The sequence below is a fragment of the Bos javanicus genome, chromosome 2 (genome assembly GCF_032452875.1).
Source record: "Bos javanicus breed banteng chromosome 2, ARS-OSU_banteng_1.0, whole genome shotgun sequence".
Classification (NCBI taxonomy): domain Eukaryota; kingdom Metazoa; phylum Chordata; class Mammalia; order Artiodactyla; family Bovidae; genus Bos; species Bos javanicus.
The window spans coordinates 121,910,978-121,933,073 of record NC_083869.1 but is presented as its reverse complement, the minus strand read 5'-3'; the positions used below and the strand labels follow the sequence as shown (position 1 = coordinate 121,933,073).

Genomic DNA, 22,096 nt, shown 5'->3' with positions numbered 1-22,096 from the left:
GGTGGCAGAGGCGGCGGGACGCGCGGCCCCGCTTCTGGCCTGGCTGCGCTCCCAGGCCCGCCCCTCCCATTTGCCCGCCAGGTGAGCGAGCGAGCTAGGCGGGACCCTGCGTGCCCGGAGCTGCCCTGCAAGGGGGCTCTGGCTGCAGGCGTCGGGGGCGGGGGGCGGGGGGGAGGTGGGGGGCAGTGTCCGGCCCTTTAAGAGCCAGGCCTGGAGCTTGAAAGGCCTCCCCTTTGCCATCACCTTCCCCTTCCCCGGCTGGGCCTCCAGAAACGGGGGTGGGGGTGGGGCTGGGGGAGGGGGAATGAAGACCCTCCTCCCCAGTTCCGCGGCACCCGTGACGTGGCTGCTGCCCAAGCCTCCTTGGTCAGCTTTTTCCAGTTTCTGAGTTTAACATTCCCTGTGACTCTGTTCTCTGACCGTCTGAACTGGGGGGAGGGGGGCTCCCTCCAAGAGTTGGGGAGGATGCTAAATTAACCCCTTCTTCTCTGGACTCAATTCCAGACAAGTGGAACCCAGCGGGTCCCCTTATTCCTCCTAACTCCATGAGGTTAGAAGGGCTCAAATCCCTATCCTCTAGTTTTGAACTTACTATTTAACGATGACTTTACTTTCTCATCTGTAAAATGGGATAATGACTGCATATACTTTGTGAGCAGAAAACAAATTAGTCTGTAAAAGTGCTTACCAAGGGCACAAAAGAGGAGCTCAATAAATATTCGCTGTTTTATCATTATTATGGTGAATGCTGGCAGGATGTGAGGATGGAGGATGGGGTGAGGGGTGACTCTGGGCCAGCCCAGCAATGGAGAGGGTTTTGCTTTATGCTCAGAATGCAAGGAAGCAAGGGGAATTGAGGTTGGATGAGGAGAAGATTGGATTTCCGAGAAGGAAGCAGGTAAAGTGTCTAGTTCTGTCCAGAGGCAGGGGGATGATCAAAGTGACCCTCTAAAGGAGGTAGCAAATTTCTGGGCCCCAAGGAAGAGGACCTGTTGAGAAGTAGGTTCAAGAAGTCCTTGAGCATAAGAATGCCCGTGGGGGGAGCAACTGGAGTCCCCTGATTGGGGGGCAGGGGTCTTCCTGGAAAAGCAACATTGTGGAGCCATAGCCCTGTGGCCCCATGTAACCTGAGGTGGGGGTCGGGGGGCAGGACTGGGATTTCCTGCCCCCAGAGCCTGAGGCACTGAGTCAGCGGAAACCCCAGCCATGGCCACGGAGGCGCACCACTGTGGTCCCTGAGCAGAGACGGCCCAGATGTGGCTACGACAGTGGCAGGGCCTGGGAAGCGCTGAGCTCAGCAGGCGGGAAGTGGAGGGGGTGGGGCTTTCTGGGAGCTTTGGCCTGAGGAGTGGGTAGGCACAGGCTCTGTCCCGTAGGGTGCTGCCCCAGCGGCAGGCACTTGGGAATGAATAGACAACACCCAGACAGAGGTCAGGCTCTGTGCTTAGCATTTCACATCGGCTAGCTCCTTTCATCCTCACAACAGCCCCAGAAAGAGAATTCTGTGCTTACCCCCATTTTACAGATGGAGAAACCCGGAGCATAGGAATGACCCAACTTGCCCAAGGTCACATAGTTAGTGGGTGGTGGGGCAGGGGCCCACGTCAGCTAGCCTGGACACACTGCACATGCTGTTAACCACTGTGCCACCCTGGGCACCCCCAATCCTTCCCCCACTCATACCCCAGACCCTCCTAGGCATGAGGGGATGGCTGGACCCAGAGCAGAAAGGACCTGAGAAGGGGGAGTCCAGATCCCTTTCCATTGCTCCCTAAGGGTGCGCATAAGAACAGCCAAGCCTGGGGCACACCCTGTGCCTGGATATACTATCACAGACACAGTCTAGAAATGGGCCTGTGCCCCTCCCTGCCCCAGACACATATATGCACCCATGCAGAAGCAGAGAGTTAGATATGTTCTCTCACAGCACATGTGTATAGACTCCGTGTGCAAATGTAGACAGGTTTACACAGACACATGCACACACACAATACTCCTCCACATAAGCAGACACATAGAAACACACATGTGAGCACAGATGAAGCCACAGAAATACATCCCTGGGTGTACTCAAACACAGGTGCGTCATTTTCAGAATGCACACATACAGTATTTCATGTACTTGGATATGCACAGAGACATGCAGGCACATGTAGACGTGTGTGTACAAACATACACATAGAAACACACACCCATGCCCACAGGCATCATTCTTCATATATGCACACAGGGAAACCTGCAGCACATACATGCGCAGACACAGACACGGGGAGCCACACAGACTCGGCTCCCACGGAAACCCCTGCTCAGATATTTACTCACCAATGGGCGTCCACACACACGCAGGCCGCGACACTGACACATTTACATGCATTCAGCCCCAGAAAGCCCTGCATGCCAGCAAGCAGGGTATCCCGTGGGGCTGGGCTCAGTGCCCTCACCCCAGATGGCATCGCCACGAGGTAATCAACGCTGCTAATCGCCACCAGCTGCCCCGGAGCCTGCCTGCCGCTGCCGGGCGGGGCTCCCGGGCCTCCTGGGCCTGGGGTTGTGTGCCCAGATGTCAGCAGCGCCAAGGGCCTGCCCACCTCATTGTTCCTGCTGGCCCTTGGGGAATCCCCATCTGGCAGGGGCAGCACCTGGGGCTGGGGGAAGCAAAGAGTCAAGACAGGGCCTGGTCCCAGGTCAGGCCCAGGAGCCCCCACATGGCCAAGCAAGAGGTGGTCTGAACCTACACAGGCACACATGCACACCTGGGCCCAGCAGATGTGCACACAGGTGCACACACATACACACACAGGCACATCACACAGCCGAAACAGACTCCTGTACTGTTCCCCACAGAGCTGCCTCTCCGTGTCTTCCTCATGCTGGTAAACACCACCGTAATTCATTCAGATGCTCAGGCAAACCACTCAGGAGTCATCCTTGGCTCCTTCCTTTCTCGCCGCCATCCCACTATCTTGTTGATTCCACACCCAAAACACAGCCCGAATCCACCCACTTCTCCCCAGTCTCACCCAAGCCACCCACCTCTTTTGCCTGGACTACTGCAGGAGCCTTGCAACCCCCTACTTCCCACCCAGCAGCCAGCGAGATCTTTCCAAACCTGTATCTGTTGGCGTCACTATCCAGCTTCAGTCTTCTAGTTTTCATTTCACCTAGAAGAACCCCGGCATCTTTCCCCTGGCCTTACCAAATCCTTCATGATCTGCCCTCTGCCTTCCTGTCCAGCCACCTCACCCCCTGAAGCTGTGGCCCCACCAGCCTCCTTTCTCAGTCTTGCATTCACCGAGTTGGTTTTCTCCTCAGAGTTTTGTACCAAGTCATCCTTCTGGAAGGATTTGCCCCTGATCTTTGCCAGGCTGGCTCTTTGACATCCAGGTCTTACCTCACCCTCCACCTCCTCAGTGACCTTCCCTGACCACCAGGTATAGAGGAGCCCTGAGTCGTCCTCTAATACATGACTCCGTTTCACATCTCTGCACAGCTCTGGTATTTCTTTGTATACTTTTTCTATGAATAAGCAAGCATCTCCATGAGGGGCCATGTTCACTGATACCCACTGCCCTGCACCCCACAGGCAGCCAGTAGTGAATTAGCAGATGAACGCACCCAAGCACTGCCGGGCTCTCAGATACAGATGGCTCCCACGGGAAGTGTGACACAGGAGCACAGACATGAATGTGCACGTGGGCAGAGATACACACACATGCCCAGAGGGCGTGAGTCACAGAGAAGAGGCAGAGGTCAGTCCCTTGAGCGTCTCTGGATGTCTCTGTCCTGTCTCCTTTGACTGAATGTGTCTCCCTCACGGAATCTGGCCTCTTTTCTCTGCGTCTAATTCTCCTGCTCTCTTTCCTCCCTCTCTGTGACTCCGGCCCCCTCTTCAGCTCCCTCTCATCTTTGTCTCTGTTTCTGACTCTCCTCTCTCCCTCTATTTTTGGATCTGCGTCTCTAACTGCATCTCTCTGTGCGTCTCTGATCTGTTTCTTGCATTTTTTGCGTCCTTATGTCCTCCTCTCCCGTCTCTCTTTGTCTCATCCATGTTCTCTGCTTCTCTTCACTCTGTCTCTCTGCCTCTGTTTCTGGCTCTTTATCTCTGACTGTCTCTCATCCTCCCTCCTCCCCCGCTAAATCAGCCCTGTCACCACGTCTCCACGGCTCTCTGCATCCCAGTGGCAGGGGGACCCATCTTTCACCTCTGGTGGCAGCTTTATGGTCCCGGCGGGCGGGCTGATGCTCCACTCTGCTGATGCCCCTCTCCCTCACAGGGCCATGGCTAGCTCCACACTGACAACCCCAGCCCTGGCTACATTCTTAGATGCCCAACTTCAGTAGCACCTGGTACCAGGTACCTGCTTGGTTTGGCCACCCTGGAGCTTCTGGAAAGGTGAGCCCAGACTCTGATGGGCACTGCCAGGCATGGGGCAGTGGTCGGGGAAGTAGACTCCAACGGGGGAAGCGGGGACACTCCAGGCATCCTGAGCCCCAGCTTGGTTGTCCCCTGGGCTCTGCCCACCTGTTCTGAGGGACCTGTGGAGAGGCGACAGGCACAGAGCCCTGGAGTCCAGGCCCATCTCTACCTGCTGTGTGACCCTGGACCCCAGCCTCCCCACCATCCCATGAGGCAAACAAAGCACCTCAGACCACCCTGCCTAATAATCTCAGTGATTCTCAACAGGGGCAATTTTCCTCCCCGGGAGATATTCGGTAACGTCTGGAGATATCTGGGGTCATCACAGCTTGGTGGGGGGACCTCCTAACATCTAGATGGTAGAGGCCACAGGACGCTGCTAAACATCCTACAAGGCACAACACGGTCTCTCACGATACAGAATGATCCTGTCCAAAATGCTCTCCTCCAAGGGGAAGATTCCACCCCTCAGAATTCCCACGCTCTCTGACCTCCTTTAAACTCTTAATCATGCTCTGACCAGGGCTGGGGGCCATTTAGAAGACACAGGGGTTGCTCCTGCGTCTGCCTTCAATAACAGCAGCTAACATTTATTGAGCCCTTTTCAAGTTGCTGGTCGGCACCACGCACGGAGAAACTCATTTTAGTCTCGCCACAACGGCGGGAAGCCCAGGCACTGTTATGATCCCCACTCTAAGCCTGAGGAGACGGGCAGAAAGAACATGAGTAATCAGCTCAAGGTTACACAGCTAGCCAGGATGGAGCTGGATGGGAAACGGTCACTTTGGGACAGACCCACAGGGCAGAGTCCTCTCTGGAAAGGAGCTCACACAGCAGGGCTCTGGGAAGTCCCTTTCCCTCTCTGAGTCACCGTTTTTTCTTTTCTTTTTTATGAAATATTAATTTGGCTGTGTTGGGTCTTAGTTGTGGTATGCAGGATCCTGCGTTGTGGCGCACATACTTTCTAGTTATGGCATAAAGGCTCAGTAGTTGCAGCTCAGATCTTAGTCCCCCCAACCAGGGATTGAATCTGCAACCCTGCCTCGCAAGGCAGATTCTTAACCACTGGACCCCCAAGGAGATCCCTGAGTTGCCATTTTTTTCATCTGTCAAATGAGATCTTTAACCAGCAACAATTCTAGGAGGTGAGGCAGTGTTATCACCTTCACTTCACAGGCTAGGAAAGCAGGGATTCATGATCAAAGTCTCAAAGTCATAGGGCTGGAAAGTGGTGGAGCAGAGATTTGAACTTAGTTCTGCCTGAACTCAGCTCCGTCTGACTCCAGGGCCCGTGATCTTAGATAGGTCACCTGCACCCTGCCCCACTCTCACCCAGGGCCTATAAGGCAGGAGAGCAGAAGTTGGGAGCTTGGAGGACTTGTTAAACACAGACTGTCAGCCCCTCACCCCTAGAGTTTCTGATTCAGCAGTTTGCTTTTCAAATAACTTCCCAGGCAATGCTGGTGCTGGGGCCCAGGGACCACATGTGAGAAACCCTGCAGAAGAGCACGGTGTTAGATCACCTATGCTGCTGCTGCTGCTGCTGCTGCTGCTAAGTCACTTCAGTCGTGTCCGACCCTGTGCGACCCCATAGACAGCAGCCCACCAGGCTCCCCCGTCCCTGGGATTCTCCAGGCAAGAACACTGGAGTGGGTTGCCATTTCCTTCTCCAATCCATGAAAGTGAAAAGTGAAGTCACTCAATCGTGTCCAACTCTTAGTGACCCCATGGACTGCAGCCCACCAGGCTCCTCCATACCTGGGTCCAAATCATGGCTCTGTAATTTGGTGGCATCACTTCACCTCTTCCTCGGATAAACAGAAATACAGCATCTGTATGCAGAAGCAGTATACAGAGATACAGTATCTGTCACTTAGGGTTTGCTGAAAGGATTATGGGAGAGATAGGCGAAGGGGAAGGTGCTCTCCTGCTGTCAGCACCTACCAAATATGCTCATAAATGCTCGCCAGCGTCACTGTCCCCAACAAGGCACCTCCCTCCTCTCCAGACAGACCGGAAGTCCCCAGGGCGGTGAAGGACTCAGTTAAGGACTTAAACATCCTTTTCTCCTGTCTACCAGCCACCTCCCCAGGCCTGCACAGAGCAGGACACAGAGATGACACCTCAGAACACACATGGGAGGGACAGTGCCTCTGCCAAGACATCCCAAGGTCCTTTGTCCCATAGCACAGAGCCTGTGGGGCAGGGATGAGAGTGCAGCCCAAGCAGCACTGAAGACCCTCAGAGAGACCTGCCCGCCACCGGTCTTCCTCCAGGCCCTGCCCCGTTCCCAGGAATCCCTTCTGGTGCGAGAGTTAGCTTCCCAAGGCCCTAGTGGGATAGCTTGTATACCTTCACCCAAGCATCATTTTGGGTACCAGCCAACTCAACTCACAGCCCTGTTTTGCTGTATGAGCTTTAGCCAATTGTTAGGCCTCTCTAAGTCTTAGTTTCTTTCTTTTAAAATTTATTTATTTTGGCTGCGCTGGGTCTTCGTTGCTGCACGTGGACCTTTGCTAGTTCCGGTAAGCCGAGGCTACTCTGTTTTGGTGCACGGGCTTCTCATTGCAGTGGCTTCTTTTGTTGCTGAGCATAGGCTCTAGCTAGGGTGCACAGACTTCAGTAGTTGCAGTGCATAGGCTCAGTAGTTGAGATGCACGGGCTTAGTTGCCCCACGGCATGTGGAATCATCCCGGACCAGGTATACAACCTGTATCTTCTGTACTGGCAGGCAGATTCTTAACCACAGGACCACCAAGAAGTCGTAGGTCTAGTCAAACAAGAACTCAGCATAGTGTTAAGGGTGGGGGCTGCAGCCTCAGAATAATTGGGTTCAAACCTCACTCCTACCACTTACAAGCTGTGTGACTTTTGGCAAATCCCTTCATCTCCTGGAGAGAGCTTCAGTTTCCTTATTGATAAAATGGAATTGTCCACAGCTCACAGGGATGCTGTGAGAGTTCCCTGAGATGAGACATTTCAAGTGCTGTGCACAGCTCCTGAAACTCAATAGATGCTAGCTATTCCATACACACGATGAGAGAGTGTAACCTTACCACCGCAAAAAACACATCTGTTAGCTGCCTTCCCTTCCCACCTGCCCTTCCCATGTTTAGCTTTGAGACTATCTTCACCTTCCTTCCCAAAGAGGCTGAGGAAGGCAGTTGGGAACAGTCTCCCAGAAAGGGCAGATCTGAGCAGAAGCTTGGAAGAGGGAGGGGTGTAATTAATTATCAGCCTGCTAGACTGTAAGCCTGCTACCATTTTATCCCTGGAGCATGTGACAGAGACAAGGCCCTTTATAAATACTGGCAGCAAGAATGAAACAGGACCCAGGACAAACTCCCTTTGGTGGAGAGCAAGCCAAGGAGTCTCCTGGGTGAGGCATGGTGGGGAGAGGAGCACTTGGGGACTCCCGGCCTCTGTCTTTGCATGCAAGAGCCTCAGACAGTTGGACTCATAAATTCTTTGAATCCTGGAACTCTGGGTGGAGAGAAACTGGCTGCTGCCCAGCCCCACCTCCTCCCAGTAGTGCCCGGGGCTGGACTGGGGAGTCCTGACAACCTAGCTAGAAAGGGAGACTGAGGAAGCGGATTTTCAGGGTGAAAATCCAACTTTTTCATCAAGGCAGGAAATAAAATCTTAGCTCGGAGAAGGTTTGTTCCTGGCTCTGCTACTTCCTGGCTTCATTCTCTTCTGTCATCTCTCTAAGCCCTTAGTTTCCATACCTGTAAAATGGGGTGATAATGATAGCACCTAACCACATGGAACTGTTGGGAGGATTAAATGAGATAATACATGAAACTAAGCCAAGTCCGTAGTAAATGCTCAAAAATATTAATTATTAACATCATTAGTACTGGGGAGGGCTGCTAATTCACCGGGCACTCTTGCCCTGCATCTTACACCCACGTTCATCGCTGGCAGTCCCTCCCCACCCCACTTGCCTTCCTATTTACAAAGCTGATTTCATGTAGCTTTGAAAGGTCAATGACATTTCCAACAGATATCAGACAATTTTTTCCATGAAGTGGCCTAAATAATATATTATAAAGAAATAAAACCAACTGGAGTATTGTCAGCCTTGATCATTCAGAAAAGGCTTGATACTGGTGTCTGGATGACAGAGAACAGGTGGTTGGAAGGTGGGGAGAAAGAGCCTGGGACAGGGGACCTGGATTCAGGGCCTGTGCCCTTTGCCAACAAGGAAAAGATGATCTTAGAGACTCTTGAGCCCCTTTGTTCCCTGAGCCTGAGGCTCTTAAACCTGTAACGACCCAAACATGCCCCCTCCTGAGAACAGGAACCAGCGTTAGTTGCTCAGTCATGTCCCATTCTTTGGGACCCCATGGACTGTAACCACCAGACTCCTCCATCCATGGGATTTTCCAGGCAAGAATACTGGAGTGGGTTGCCATTTCTTTCTCCAAGGGATCTTCCCAACCCAGGGATTGAACCCAGGTCTCCCGCATTGCAGGCAGATTCTTTACCGCCAGGTGAGCCAGACCCATGCAAAGCCAGGATGCTCCCCTTCCTCCCTCCACTCTGACCCAAGCGTTCCACTTTCACTTAAGCGCCCTGACCAGGCCCCAATCATCTTGGGTGAGCCCCTGGGGGTAGGAGCTGGGGCTCACCGCACCACACCCATTAATCCTCCTCTGTACTTCCAGAAGCGGAAAAAAATAGGTGCCAGAGATAACTGACTTGCTGAGCTGGAACTAAACCCACATGTAACACCCAGCAGGTCACTGCTGCTTTTTAAAGAATAATTTTAATCGTCTGGACAATCCTAAGTACCTATTCTTATTCCGATTTTACAGGTGAATGGATGTCATCTTCAACTCGAGCACTTTAAGGAAACAGGTGGGGAGAAGTGGCTGGCTAGGAGTCAGAGCTGGGATTTGAACCCAGGAATATCACAGCACAATCTGCTGTGTGATAGGCCCCTTCCTCTCTCCTGGGCTCAGCTTTCTCATCTGTTGAATGGGAATGCTAACTCTGGAACCTCGAAGATCCAAGTTGGGACTTCTTGCTGCCCGGAGGCCAGGTCCCCACCCAGAAGCCTAGAACATCTCTGTGGGCCTGGGCAGGAGAGAAGGGCAGGTGTAGACATGACTGCTCCGCAGGTGGGTGGGGGATGGGGGCGCTGCCGGCAGGCACGCAAAAACAACTAAATAAATCAGGACCGGGGGACTCCTAATCCTTCCCGGCTGTGGCTGCTACCGCTCACGCGGCCGGGTCCGCCATCGCCTGGCTGGCTCCCCGGGCATGGGAGGGGGACATGGCACGGCCAAGAGTGCAGAGTCGGGCCAACAGGATCGGAGCGATGCCCAGCCGTCAAGGCGGCCTCGGCTCTCGAGACTGGGAAGGCCCTGCCGGCAGGGTGACTCAGGCCTCCCAGACCCCCTCCTGCGTAGGCACGCTCCCTGGCCTCGATCTATTTTTAGAGCCTGAGCGTCGAGGGGCGGCGGGGGGAGGTTCATGGGGGTGCAGGCGCCTGACCAGCTTCTCCAGCTCAGGACTTAAGCCCCAGGACCTCTAGCTGTCTGTCTAGCAAAGAACGGAAACACTTGGGGTGTAGGGGGTGGGGGAGGTGCGCGCCCAGAAAATGTATCTTCCTTTTTCCCTTCGGCTTCGCAAGGCCTGGCAGTTTCAGGGAGCTGGGCGCGGCCTCCTGAGAAACGACCTCTGTTAAGTGGGGCCAGGAGCCTCCCGACCGTCCGTCTGTCTGGCTATTGGACTGAAAGCCAGAGCGGGCAGGACTCCCGGGCGACCGCAGAGGCTGGGACGGGGCGGGGGCGGGGAGTGCTGGGACAGAGGGGAGGAAGCCTCCAGTTTCAGGAGATCCCAACACCACCCCGCCATAGGCCACGCCCCTAGCCCGCCTTGGGCCACACCCACGGCCCGGGTGGCATCCCTGACTCCACCTTGGGCCCCGCCTCCTAACTAGCTCCGCCCACAGCCAAGCGCGTATCCTGTTCCCAAAGTCCGGGAAGGCCTAGATGCCATTCTCCTTAACAGCCTGGCACCGGAACTGGGCCCGTCTTTGGGGGTTGGAGCAAAAGTGAGAGGGATGGGGGCCTCCTCCCCCAGCGTGAGGTCGGGAGAAGGAGAGCATCGAGGGCAACAATGGCGCCATTGATGGGGATGCCTCTAGGCTGGGGACCTATCTGTGGGAGCCAGGCAGTTTTGGAGGCTGAAGGGGTGGAGGCAGTCCCCAGCACAGAAACACTCCTGTATACCTGGGCACAGAGCTCTACACCGAGGGGACCTGGGGCAGAGGGCCCTCACTACTGGGCCCTCGAGGCTGAGAACAGAGTCCTAGGGAGTGGGGACAGCTGAAGACCCCAAATATTGATACATGTGCTCTGGGTCGAGTTCAGGGACACACGGGGTTTGGAGAAGCCCAAGTGGAGGCCCAGCCCACTGAGGGTGAGGGGCAGAGGATGAGAGGCGGAGCCGGTCTCCCAGCACCAGCCCTCCATCTAGTGGGAAGTTTGGGAATCGCGGGATGCAGAGATGGGGTGCGGGGAGGGGTCCATTGCACCCCCAATCCTTCCTTCTTCTCCCTAGATTTTCTGCTGACACCTTCACACCAACATCCTGCTCTGCTCCGTCTCAAGGACTCACCCCTGATAGTCATTCGAAGATCCACCCTCCCCCTACCCCCAAAACCTGTCCCTCTTCCCTCATTACTTACGGATAATGCCCTCTTCTGTTCATCGCCGCCACCATCAGGGGTCCAGGCAGCCACCATCCTTTGCCTGGATCCCTGCAGTTCCTGGCAACTGCCTTCCCTGCCTCCAATTTTACCCTCTCCCCATTCATTCTTCTACTGCTAGTCAACTAAATGTTTCTGAACCAGACCTCTGCTTGGGTCACTTCCTTGATTAATTATTTTCCGTGGCTTCTCTTGGTCAGATGAACTCCAAACCTTGGCTTGGGACTTGGGAGGCTCTTTATCACCCAGACTCACCTCCTTCAATCCCAGCTATTCTCACAGAACAATTATCAGTTCATCACACACCCCTGTTGGCTGTCACCTCGAGGCCTTCATACCTGCTGTTCCCTCCTCCCAGAATACTTTTCCTTGCTGTCTTCAGGACTCTGTCTGGCCAAAAAAAAAAAAGTCCCCTCCTTGGGAGGCTTTTCCTGGCCTTTTGGCATGAGTTAGGTAACTCTTGTCTGAGCTCCCACAGGACCCAGTGCCTGGGTCTCTCATCACCTATCCACTTTTGTGGCAATATATTTTATTGAGATGTTAATTACTTTGCTCCCTTCCCAGTTCCAAGCTGGTATCTGAGCCCTTTGATTTTTCTAGCCTCCGGGAACTTGTGAGGGGTTGAACACAAAAGCTGCTTGAAGTTTGATGGCTCATCCTGACTTTTGAAAAAGCTAGCCTTCTGGAAGTGACCGCGCTAGGTGTTCCCAAGGGATGGGGAGAAGAGGGCAGCCAACGAGGGCAGAGAAAGGAGAGCACGCAGCTAGCTGCAGTGGATTCAGAAGCAGGGGTCGTCTGAGTGGTGGAGATTGGGGTCCAGTAGCCCCTCCCCCAACAGATAATGGGAACTGAGGGGACGGGTGGGACACCTGGGGAGGCCAGAGCCCAAGCACTGGGGTACCAACCTCAATGCCTCTGGGTGGCAGAGGAACAGCTGAGTTGCCAAAGCTTAAGGGACCCCATGGACTAGTACAATGAGCATCTATCTCTATGTAACCAGTGTACCCAGAATCAGGACTCCATGTTTAGACCCCAGGTGGGACAGCAGGTCCTCGCACAAGCCTATAGGGAAAGTGACAGGCAGCCCCAAGGTGGTTGAGACTGAATCTTCTGCCAACATGTAGGAAAGGGCTTAGAGTTAGAGTCAGATTAGAGCTGATTTAATGAGAATACAAAAATAGGATGTTTCTTGAGTCCGTGTGCCAACAGTCCCACCTGCTCCACCTGTCTGTGCTTCCCACCGCAGGACTGAAACTAGGTGTGCCTCATTCAGAATTGAATTCTTAGGACCCAGCGCGGTGCCTGGCACATTGTAGGGATGCATTCAAAATGTATTTGTTGAATTCATTTTTCCTTGGGAGCTACAGAAATCTTTCTAAAGCCCAAAACTGTTCCAGTGATTTGCCAGCAGTCCTCAGAATAAAATCCAAACCCCTATTGTGGCCCACAAGGCCCACTGCCATCGGAACCTGCTTCCCTTCGCCACCTCATCTCTGCAGCCCATCCTCCTCACTTTCCTCTCCACCCAAACCTCATGATTTGCAATTTTCCAAACTTTCCAGGTTGTTTCATGCCTCCATGCATTTGCTTACGTGGCACCCTCCACCAGCAGTGTCATTTCCCTTTTCTTTGCCTGCTGAGTTTTCAATCGGTCTTCAAAGCTCTGTACAAGTGTGGTCTTCTTTAAATGCCTCCCCTGACACCCTCCCACTAAAGGCAGAGGAGACGCCTCCTGCTCTTGGGCCTATTGTTCATGTCCAGTTCTGACTCCCTCTTCCCAGGCTCCTTTTCCTGGATCATGAGCTTCCCTCGTGTGATGAGCCCCCATAGCAGCGCCAGGTTCACCATGCTGCTGCTGCTAAGTAGCTTCAGTCGTGTCCAACTCCGTTCACCATAGTTCTCCATAAATGCTCAGTGTCCACTGAGCACTAGTCCTGACTCTCCCCTCCATGGACTCCTAGTGTAATGTTGAGCAACCTCTCCCTTCTGTGGGCCTGTTTTCCCTCTCTGCACAATGTTGGGGGGGGGCAGTGAAACTCATGGTTTCTAAGGACCCTTCCTTCCCTGGGTTGGGATTGGAAGTGATGGCATGTAAAGCATCAACCACCCATGTGTGCTGTTGGCCAGCTAAGGGCAGAGCCCACTCAGACACGTGGCTGCACATGGTAGCGCCCCGGGCCACCCGGGAACAAACCCCTGCCTAAATAGCTGCACATAACCCTCTCACACACAAGTGGACGTGGCCTTCATCCCCAGTCAACTGTTGGCCCTAATACTAAAAAATTCATTAGCAGCTGGAGCTGCCAGTCCAGCAGCAAGTTAATATGCAAGGAAGAAGCCTCCTGCAATATGCATGCTCGAAGGCTGGTGTTCTCTGGGGCTCTCTCCTTTCCAGGCTTGCACATGCAACACCCTCCCTCTACCCCCAAGTCTAGACGCAGACGCAGCTGGTCTGCAGTGGAAAAACAAGGGCCAGAGCCTTAGCTCTACCAGCTTCCTGGATACTTGCCTCTTGATCTCCTATGGGAACCTTAAACTCCACATTCATTCATTCATTCAACATTAGCTATGAAGTTCCTATCATGTGTCAGGCAATGGTGTGAATGTCAGAGACTCACTCTGTTTTGCCCTCACAGGCTTACAGTCTGGTGGAGGAGACAGCCCTCCTCCAGGGAATCTTCCCAACCCAGGGATCAAACCCAGGTCTCCCACACTGCAGGCAGATTTTTTTTACCATCTGAGCCACCAGGGAAGCCCAAACAGAAGATAGGTGCCGTAATTTCACCAGGAGAAGTGGTACTATGGAAGGATTAGGATGATGTGATTAAAAATGGTCCAGAAGGGCAAGGGGTATGCAGGAGGTGCGTTAGAGCTTCAATCAAAAGATGAGAAGCCAGGAAAGCAGATAACCAGGGAAGAACCTTTCAAGTGGTGGGTGTAACATATGCAAAGGCCCTGGGGTGGGAGAAACTGTGTTCAAAGAGCAAAAAGGAGGACATGCAACTGGAGCTCTGTCAAGAGAGATGGGCAGGGACCACAGGAAGGAAATGTAACTTTATTCTAAGAGAAACAAGAGGCCCCTGGAAGGTTTGGGGCAGAGGAAAGAAAATCCATCCCTTTGTCCTGCTTCCCTCTTCTTCTGTGTCCTTCTTTAAAAGTATGTCTTCCTCATCTTTACATTGTCAGTGCCCAGTTCAGGGTCTGGCACAACTTGGCATCAGACAATGTTTACAGAATAAATGAATGACCAAGCCAGGCTCTTCTGGCTTTAGACTTGACTGAGTGGCTCCGAGTGGGTCAGCTGGGCTGCTGTGAAGTTTCGGCAGCTCAGAATGGGAGTCATCTGGGCCGGACTAAGACATTTAGATGTCCTCATACTCCCCATACATGATTCATAACAGAAATAACAGTAACCCACGAGGCATAATACTTATGTGTCTGCTGAAATGAAAACAACTTCTTTGTGGATTTTTCAATCACAAAACTCTGGACAAGTTCATCGAAGCAGTATTTCTTCACACACGTGTGTGTGTGCGCACCTATGTTGTTGCCACCTTGCTGGTGCCTCAAGCTGGACTGCCTGTTGGGTCACACCCAGTGCCACATGGCCGGCCTGACCCAACTGTCCCCTTGGTGACACAGTCTTGGCTCTTGAGCTCTGCATAATGAGGAACACCAAGGGGGCCACAGTGGCCCAGGCCTAACTGATAGTGAGCAGCCTCAGAGCATGTTGCCAGAAGCTTCTCAAGGCTGCACTAGATGTGACAACTGCTCGGTGTGAGAACTCTTGTAATACCTCCTTGGGCCAAGGTTTGCCCCTGCCCATCCCTGACCCTCTAAAACTATAAAAAATGATCCAGGCCCTAAGAAACTTCTCAGAAGAGGAATCTAAGGCTCAGAGAGGTTATTTAATTTACCCAAGGTCGATCAGAAGTTTGGGACGGAGTTGTGGTTTGAGCACAAGCCTGGCCCGTAAAGCAGACTTCATGCCTTTCCTGAGTGTGGGTGGGCTGGGCCGGGTGCAGAGGCACAGCCCCCCAGCCCATATCTGGATCCACAGAGCTGACAAGAACACATGGTGGAGCTGGACCCAGCCTAGTTTTGAGATGGGCTCTGCCCTCCCCTCAGCCTCTTTCACTGCTCAGAGGGGCTCTAGGCCTCTAAGCTCAACTCGCCCCGAAGCCCACCTCCAGGGCCCAGAGAAGGAGTCCATATAAAGTCCCTGTGTGGGTTCCACAGCATCACACGGGCACAGTGGTGGGCACCTGGGAGGGGCTCCAGAAGCCTGAGCCAACACGGCCCTCGGGTTCTGGGTCTCAGGATTGGGCCTCACTTTTGTCCCACGGTGGGTCCTTCATGGTTTATATCCTTCCCTTCAATGCTCAGCCTGCAACCACACCTGCTCTATATACGGACCCTGCAGGGAGTCAGGCTCAGTCCCTGCCTGGGAGGAATGTATACCTCCCCACCTGCTCCTTGCTGGAGACAAGAGCTCAGGAAACTCAAACAAAGCAGATCAGTGGTTTTCAGGGAGAATGGGAGGCTGGGTGGCTAAGGGTAGCACCCCCACATGCAGCCAGTTTTCCCAAGCTGACCCTGGCTGAGCTCCACCGCCCCTGGGTTCCAGTACTGCATCACCCCACCCCGCCCCCCATGGGTGGGAAGTGACAAATGAGTCTGAGGAAGTGGAGGAGGGGAGTCAGCAATCGATGGCATTAACATGGTGCCCAAATTAAATATTGACTTTCTCGGTTGACCCTGGGGATGCCTGGATTGATGGCTGGTGCTGTGCTGTGCCACCACCAGGGATTGGGACATACAAGCCTGGAGCAGGGTCAGTGGGCAGCTGAGGCTTGTGGGGTGAGCTCACCCCTGTTCCTGCCTGGTCAGAAGGAACAGGACAAGGGCCGCAGAGAGCCCAAGGCAGTGGGTTTGTCTGTCCATCTTGTGCCCGGGAGCTCCCTACTCTGTAGAGTCCAGAGTTCCCCCTTCCCAGAAGACCTTAGAGCCAAGGTTTCGTTGAATGCCCACCCCTCTCCTCCCCCACCCTCCTTCAGGAACTGTGTCTGGCCTGCCGCCCAGCAAATGAGCAGAATCAATCTCTGTGATGACATCCATTACCAGGGCTCAAGACCCTGCCTCCCAGGACAGTAAGGCTGGTTATTTTTGGTCTATCATTATGTAGGATCTTGGGGAGGGGGTAAGGACGGCCTCTCCATCCTTGGAAACATTCCATCATCCTCTCCAGGTAACTTCACCTTCAGAATCAACAGTGGCCCCTGAGCTTTCTTTCCTTCTTTTCATATCTCCGTTTCAGAAATTGTCTATCCTGCCTTAATTTCTTCACCTCCCCCTCACCCTGCAGCCTGTTCCAGTATGCTTCCTGCCATGTCAGTGACTCTAATCCCACCCTTTTCCTGAATTCCAGTCCTGTATTTCTAACCACCTACTTCCTACTTGAAATTCCCCCTTGACTATTTCCAAGGTATTACAGTGTTAACAGGCTCAAGGTGAAAGTCGTAATTGTCTCCCCCACAGCTGATCCTCTTCCTGGCCTCCGAATTCAATGGCATGGTCATCCATCTGGGCATGTTAAGACAGAAGCCCACAAGTCGCCCTTGGATCCTTCTGATAACACCCATACCAGGGGCTGACAAGTCCATTGCTGCATACATTCAGATTCCGTGCCCCCTCTGTGAAGTGAAGTCGCTCAGTTGTGTCTGACTGACTCTTTGTGACCCCATGGACTGTAGCCTACCAGGCTCCTCCATCCCTGAGATTTTCCAGGCAAGAGTACTGGAGTGGGTTGCCATGTAGCATCCCCCTAATTTAAGTTTCCTTGTTATGGGTGGTCTCTTCATTGGTCTCTCCGCATCCATCTCACTCTTCAGTAACTGCCCCCATTCATTTCCCATCCACCCTGAGCAACCCTATTAAATCTGATCCTGCCAACCCCTACCCAACACCCTTCTTGGATTTGCACTAGTCTGAAACTCCAAAACCCTTATTCGAGTCTCCCCTGCCCTGGTCACTTAGCAAGTGCTTCAAGGGCCTGAGAGGGGTTCCTGGGGTTGGTGTCCTTGGAAGAGTGCAAGGAGGAGAAATAGGGGGCACTGGGTACTGGCTCTAAAAAGCCCCAGCTGTTGGACCCCATGAACTGCCCAGGGGGTGCAAGAAGCAGCCTCAAGGGAAATGAGTCCAGAGAGACAGAAGGTGGCAGCACCCTCCACCCAGGTTTTCCCTCTGGCCACCTAGGCCACCTAATTTTCTTTTAATTGGTGTCTAATGGAAGTGAATTAAATTCAATTGAGTTTTAATATGTTGATCCAAGTGCCTTTCCTAACCTGCCTCCCTTATCCCAGGATCTGGGGCTGCAGGTGGGAAAAAAGGAAGATGGGTTGTGAGGGTGGTTGTAGAGGGTGAGGGGAGGGGGTGTGTAGTGTAAGTAGGCCAGATACCAGTGCACAGGTCTCCTCAGGACCTTCTCCTGCATCCCTAACACCCCCTTTCTGCCAATTAGGGTCTCCTGAATACCCAAATCCCAGGAATATCGACTTTGGACCTACTCGGTACTGGCACTGAGCTGGGAACCCATCTTATATCACCTCCATGAATCCTCCCATGACCAGTTGAGGCAGGTGGTATTCCTACCTCCTTTTCAGAGGTCGCTGAATTGATTTGCCCAAGGTCACTGCCTTTATTCTGTCTAGAGCTGTGCTAATATGATTGCCACTGACCACATGTGGCTACTGAGTCCTCAATTCTGAATTGAGACATACTGTACATGTAATGCACACACTTTCAGAGAATTAGGTATGGAAAAAGAATGTAAAGTAGCTCATTGATAATTTTCTATATTGATTATGTGTTTTTGAAATAACATTTTGATATAGTGGGCTAAATAGATTATTTAAATGAATGTCGTTAATTTTTACTTTAAAAAAATAGCTACTAGAAAGCTTTAAATTACATATGTAGCTTGCATTAGGCTCAGACAGATTAAGAATCTGCCTGCAATGTGGGAGACTGAGGTTTAATCCCTGAGTCAGGAAGATCCCCTGGGGAAAAGAATGGCTACCCACTCCAGTATTCTTGCCAGGAGAATTCCATGGACAGAGGAGCCTGGCGGGCTACAGTCCATGGGGTTGCAAAGAGTCGGACACGACTGAGCAACTTTGAGAGTGAGAGAGAGTTTGCATTATATTTTTGTTGGACATTCCCAGGGTATGATCTTATGAAAGTGGGGATGGTCTGCTCACCCATGACCTTGCCACAGTCTGAAAGGCAAGGAAAGGCTGCAGGTGAGCTTGGGTGAGCTGCTCAGGCTGCTGTCTCCTTATTGCCTGGGAGGGTGGCAAGTCTCTTTCAGCACCCTGGACAGCATCTGGGCTCACTTCCCACCTGGGGTCCTAAGCTAGCACTAAGGCCCAGGAAGGAATAATGGGAGGGAGGAATGGATACCACCTGCAAAACTCTCCCTGGGAATAATCTCAAGCCATGTTCTGGATACAGGAAGGCTGGGTAAGGATGATCAGTACCCCCATTTTGCAGATGAGAAAACCATTGTTTAGAGAGATTTGTGCATTCCATCTCTCTCAGGGCTTCCTTGGTGGTTTAGTAAAGAATCTGCCTGCAGTGTGGGAGACCTGGGTTTGATCCTTGGGTCAGAAAGATCCCCTGGAGAAGGGAATGGCTACCACAGCAGTATTCTTGCCTGGAGAATCCCAGAGACAGAAGAACCTGGTAGGCTACAGTCCATGGGACTGCAGAGTGGGACAGGGCTGAGTGACTAACCCTTTCACTTTCTGGTCTCTCAGTAAAGAGCCACAGTTCCACATGGAGCCCTCATCTGAGTGCACAAACCCAAACCAGTTGACACAGATGACAGCCAGCGACAGTGCAAGAGTGGCAACGTGTGCCAGGGCTGTGGGAGCCCAGCGAGTGCTGAGGGCTGAGGCGGGGAGTTCAGGGGCAGCTTCATGGAGGGGGCCACTGGGGTTATATCTGGAAGGCTAAAGGGGAAGTTGTCAATGGGAGCCAGCAGAAGTTCCAGGCAGAAGAAATGGCACGTGCAAAGGCACAGAGGTGAGGGAGATGGGTCAGGAGAGGCAGGCAACAATCACATCACCAAAGGCCTCGCATTTTAGGCTAATTCCAGGGTGGATGGAAGGCGTCTTAGTAGGGAGAGCAGTGGCCTGGCCAGATCTGCATTTTGGAAAGATCACACTAGAGCTAGGTAGTGACTGGAGGCAGAAAGAACAAGGAAGACAATGAGATCAAAGACAGGACAGGGGACATCCCTGGAGGTCCAGTGGTTAAGACTTCACCTTTCAATGCAGGGGGTGCAGGTCTGATCCCCAGTCAAGGAGTTAAGATCCCACATGCCTAGGGGCCAAAAACTAAAACATAAAACAGAAGCAATGCTGTAACAAAAATTCAATAAAGACTTAAAAAAAAAAAAGAAAGACACAACAGTTATTAGATACTAGCCCAGATGAAAGGGCAATCGGGACTATAGATAAGGAAACCCAAGTCAGACAGGGCCGGGCAACCTGTCTGAGGAGACACAGTGCATCACTGCCTGGGGAGTGGGGACTCAGGGGCAGAGAGGAGCAGAGCCCTCCACACAGGAAAGCTCTGCCCCTGACCATGGAAGTGGTGAGTCTCAAAGCCCTCCAGGAGCCTCTGCTGCAGCTCTGCTCTTGGCGCAGAATCAATCAGGTGAATATTAACCCTCCTCCTCAAACCAGATACAAAGCAAGAAACTAAGAAACGGCAAGGGGGGTGGGCGGGGGGATGCACATTGTATCTCAGCTGGAGAGATCCTAGTGGAGCCAGTGGAGCACAGCGCTGGGAAGGAGGAAGGCAGGAACAAAGGAAAGGCACCCAGAGGGTTTTAGGTGATGCTTCAGAGAAAGCCTAGCCCAGGAATGTGGGGTAGGGTCTGCTGGCACAAGGTCAGAGACAGGGGGCTTTGTTTGTGTGAGCCTTTAAACCCCCTTCTGGGAAGAGCTCAGACGGTAAAGAATCTGCCTGCAATGCAGGAGACCTGGGTTCAATCCCTGGGTTGGGAAGATCCCCTGGAGGAGGGCATGGCAACCCACTCCAGTATTCCTGCCTGGAGAATCCCATGGACAGAGCAGCCTGGCGGGCTACAGTCCATGGGGTTGCAGAGTCAGACACGACTGAGTGACTAAGCACAACTGGGAATAGGGCTCCCTTTTCTAGAGACCTACGCCCCCTCCCCCTCCCCTGAGGGTCTCAAGGGGGCTGCCAATCACAGTGCCCCACCCCCTGCCTGGGGCCAATGAGAGTCCTTCCTTGGGGGTTTTTCTGATTGGAATTCAAGAGAAAGTTTCTTTCCCTCTGGGGGCAGAGTTGAGCGATTTGAGCTGGGAGAAGGAAGCCTGGGGGCCCAGGGGAGTGAGGAAGTTTGCCTGAAAGAATGGCATTGACACTCAGAGCAGCTGGAAGGGATGGCAAATCTGGCCACAGCCTGACCTTGGCTCCCATCGCCCAAGACTGACCACCCGCCCACTGCCCGCAGTGCTGCAACTTCAACCAAAGTCCCCTTCCGCCTAAACTGGCTGGTACCAGGGCTCTTCTCCTTCTGGCCGCAAGTTCCAATGTAGCAGCTTACAAGCCATGGGGGGTTTGGCCCCTCTCTGAGCCTTGATTTCCTAGTCTGTAAAATGGGGGAATCACAATACCCACCTTGAAGACTCAAGTGAGGTGGTACCTGAATGAACGCTTTGCGCCCAGAAGTGCTGGCGCTGCCAGAGGGGAGGGAAGCCCAGCTGCTGAGCAATCGCCTGGGGGGGAGGTGGTCCGCTCTCTCCTCTGACTGGGCCCACAGGTGGCAGGATTCAGAGGAGCCTGGGGGAGCCTGTACCACCAGGACCCCCAGTCCTCCAGCCGCTCCAGGAGGCCATCAGCTGTGGTACCCACCCCCACCCCAGTAGCCAGTCCCTTCTTCCTTCTCCCAATTCAGTCCCCTGACACACCTAATCCCTCCCTCTGACATGTCCACCCCAGAGAAGGTCAGCTCCCCAAGGGGCTGTGCCTGTGTCTCAGAGGCTCCCATGCTGTTAACTGAGCAGAAGATGTACCTGTGGCCTCTGCTCCCGTGGCTGCTTAACCACAGAAGAGCCAGATCAACACATCTCCACACTGATCCTATCTGGTCACTTCTAGATTCCTGGAACCGAGCAGCGTCCACTCACTCAGGCCTGTCAAGACTATGCCCTAGAAATTGCCCTCTGGCACCAAGCTGACCTGGCCCCTCCTCCTCACATCCACCTGAGCCCTGGAACCAGAGGCTCCCCCAGCACCCAGCTCCCTGACGTTTCCTGCAACCATGAAGGTTGGGTCCCTGCAAGTTGAGCTCAAGCTTCCATTCCTACTAGGAGAGTGTTGATAAAGATGCAGTCCCAGTCCTGCCTCTGACTGTGGCCTTGAGCAAGTCATTTCCCACCTCTGGCTTCATTTTCTTATCCACAAAACGGGCCGCCTGAAACCTTCCTGCAAAGTTGTGGTGAGGGGTCCAGGCCGAGGGCGTGGAGCTCCTAACATGGTGCACAGCAGGAGACCAAGTACTGCAGGCAACAGCTAATACTTAAACAGTTAATGTACCAGGCACTTACTAAGCTCTTTATATCTGTTACATTGTTTCATTCTCATAACAACCCTATGAGGTAGGTACTGTCACCATCCCCATTTCACAGATGAGGAAACTGAGGTCACTAAGCTCTGCCTGGCCTCTGGGTCTCAGTGAAAGGCAGCCATGCCCATCACAGCCACTGAGGAAGTCTGGCTTCAAGGGGCCCCACCCTACATTCCCAATCTGCTTACCCTATACCCCAACAGGGGAAGGGATGTGTCCAGGGTCACCCAGAGAGTCAGGTGTAAAGATGAGGTCATAGCCCAGGCCACCCTCCCCTCCCAGATGGACCCCATCA

General features: G+C 53.2%; 1 long non-coding RNA gene across 2 annotated transcripts; it reads left to right on the top strand.

Annotated features, from left to right (window-relative positions):
- The first annotated feature begins 4 nt into the window (after positions 1-4).
- LOC133231411 (uncharacterized) lies at positions 5-21,604 on the top strand. 2 transcript variants are annotated; one of them, XR_009731128.1, is made up of 5 exons: positions 5-81; positions 3,584-3,749; positions 4,275-4,393; positions 9,238-9,280; positions 10,991-21,604. It is a non-coding gene; the product is annotated as an uncharacterized LOC133231411 (long non-coding RNA). The 2 variants fall into 2 exon arrangements; XR_009731127.1 differs by having other exon boundaries at positions 9,238-21,604.
- The last annotated feature ends 492 nt before the right edge of the window (positions 21,605-22,096 follow it).